The sequence below is a fragment of the Pinus tabuliformis genome, chromosome 1_2 (assembly GCF_031772625.1).
Source record: "Pinus tabuliformis cultivar Carrire ecotype Pingquan chromosome 1_2, CPIR1, whole genome shotgun sequence".
In the NCBI taxonomy this organism is placed as follows: Eukaryota; Viridiplantae; Streptophyta; class Pinopsida; order Pinales; family Pinaceae; genus Pinus; species Pinus tabuliformis.
Window position 1 is genome coordinate 185,559,438 of NC_142298.1, and position 2,851 is coordinate 185,562,288.

Below are 2,851 nucleotides of genomic sequence, written 5' to 3' on the forward strand. Positions count from 1 at the left end.
AGCTAGACCAAATTGTTATTTTGGAATTGATCAAGCGAGCACGAAAGCAGGATTGACATCGTAAAAGAGAAAGGTAGTGAAATTGATTTTATCAAGAATGAAGTTAAATTTGGCAATGTCACATAAGTTAGATTGATCCCATAAAAGCATGCAAGTTAAGGTTGACAGCATCAAAGGAGCGAGTTAATTAATGATATCAAAAGGTCAAATCTATAAAAGAGGTTGCTTGCAAAGTTACAGGACACAACTACACTCAGCACAAACAAATAGAGAGAAGGGAAATCTAGAGAAGAAAACCAACATGTATTCGGAATTTCTATTCATGTTATGACCATGTACCTGTGTATTTATCATTATGTATCTGAAAGGATTTGATGCATTAAGCATAATGGTAACTTTGTTGATTGGCGAGAAAGAAGTTGTAATGTATGATCTAGCCTTATATTAATATAATGAGACTGTATGATTAAAGGGGTACCTTTGATGTAATGTGTTTCATCTATGCATTATTTGAAAATTTTCATGTAAGTTCGTAATTATGTTGATGTATAGTGGATCACTATCTTTTTAATGGTTGATAACATTTTTAGATGATAAATGAATCCACACGCATTTTAAAAACCCCTTCAACATACTTATGGTCCGGGTAGCACTTTGGGTGAGACCTTCTTCCCTTGCAGAATATTCAAAATGCTAGTGTAGGCTAGATTACAACAAAACCCTTTTGTTGGATCCTAAAGCAGAACCTTGGTCTTTGCATTATTTTTCACCAACAAGCCCCACTTTTTTTTTTCTTTGATAGCATTATATTTATAAGTTGTTACATACCTTTCATTATAATAGTCCACAACAATATAACATTTAATATTTTGAAATCTTAAATTATGTAAACTATCACTTTAGATCCTAAATTTTATTAGTATTATAAAATAATGAAAATTAAAATGTAAGAACAAGCAAATGAACATGCTAGCCACACAAATGAACATTTAGTTGAAAATAATTAATATTATTTTGTATTAATGGAGAAATGGTTACATAAGTTGTAACGTATCTCCTCAGTTTAGGATTTGTTCCTAGAGTTTAGGAGTTTGTTTGCAACTACCTGATTTCTAGCGATGTACTTAATGATGTAATCTTTCATTGATAAGTAGTAGAGTGTACGGAGAGAGTTCTCTTTGTATGAGTGCAGTCTCCAGGTGCAGTACTCACCTGTGAGCTGTATCTCCTTCTTTTAATTCAAATCTGATTTTTATCTTGGTATCAGAGCACAGAGTAGGGATAGCCTTAATTTTTTTTAGGATGCATCATTGATTACAGAACTGTAGTGGCATTGGAGTTCCTGATCTACTCTGTCGTAGCAGATTAGACTTTCCCGGTGGTGGCACATTGAAGTTCCAAATCTGTTCAGTGGCAGCAGATCGAACTTGCCCGATGGTGGCGCATTGGAGTTCTGGATTTATTCGGTGGTAGCAGATCAGACTTGCTTGGTGGTGGCGCATTGGAGTTCCTGATCTGTTCGTTGGTAGCAGATCGGATTTGCCTGGTGGTGGCGCATTGGAGTTCCTAATCTGTTTGGTGGCAGCAGATTGGACTTGCCCGGTGGTGGTTCATTGAAGACTGATTCATCAAAGGATCAGAAATTTATCAGTCCAATATGAATAATAGTGATGAGTACTCTCTTAAGCCAGAAAAGATGTGGTCTATTATCAGGCCAGTAGATTATTTGCTCAGGGAGCAACGGTTGCCTTTAATTTTGATAGGAATCGCCGTCGCATCGACTTTCTTTATCCTTCAGCTTGGTTTTTTGTCTTCTAATGTTAATGAAAATGGAAGGTTTGTGCCCCACAAACCTCATTGGGTTGTTTATGAGACGCTTGTTTCTCGGTGTGCTCAATATCATTCGGGTTCGATGGTGAATTCGGGGGCTAAAGTACTCCTAGGTTTGAAGAGAAAGTCCCTGCGAGTTGACGTGACGGGTGGAGCTGACAGGCTCATGGCAAGAGGCGACAATGTTATTGTTGTCGAAAATTTCTTCACAGGAAGGAGGGAAAATGTTTTGCATCTTTTTGGCAATCTGAGGTTTGAACGGATAAGGCATGACGTTGTGGAACCCTTATTGTTGGAGATTGATCAGATCTACCATTTGGCTTGCCCCGTTTCCCCTGTGCATTACAAACACAATGCTGTGAAGACTATCAAAACTAATGATGCGGGAATCTTGAACATATCCAGACTTGCCAAGCGTGTTGGGGCAAATGTTGAGGTTCAGAGTGCTCGAATTTTTATTTCGCGAATGTGCCGTGATGATGGTTGTGCTGCAAGTAATTTTGCTGCTGAGGCTTTGCACAAGAAGCCTTTGACAATCTATGGAAATGGGAAATAGACACGGAGCTTCCAGTTCGTTTCTGATCTGGTTGAAGGCCTTATGCGACTTATGGAGGACGAACATGTTGGTCCTTTCAATCTTGGGAATCCTGGGGAATTTACAATGTTAGAACTAGAACAGGTTGAAGAAGGAAAAGATGACTCTAACAATGATTGGCACATTCCATTGCTAATGGAAGAAAACAGTGAGGAAGATGAAGAGCAGGAGCAGAAACAAGAAGAAGAAGTAACAAGAAATGTAATCAATAATGCAAGCCCAGAAAAGGCTGAAAGAGACAGATTTGAGGTAAGTCCCCTACCAAGGAGATCAAGTAGGAATACTCGATTATATTCTAAATTGAAAGACTATGCATTAATGTCAAAGTTTTTAAACATTGTAGAACCTGCAAATTATGAGGAAGCAAGTAAATCCGATGTATGGAGGGCTACAATGTATGAGGAAATAGAATCAATAAATAGATAT

General features: G+C 37.9%; 1 pseudogene; it reads left to right on the plus strand.

Moving 5' to 3' along the window:
* The first annotated feature begins 1,657 nt into the window (after positions 1-1,657).
* Positions 1,658-2,386, plus strand: LOC149205112 (UDP-glucuronic acid decarboxylase 4 pseudogene; annotated as a pseudogene).
* The last annotated feature ends 465 nt before the right edge of the window (positions 2,387-2,851 follow it).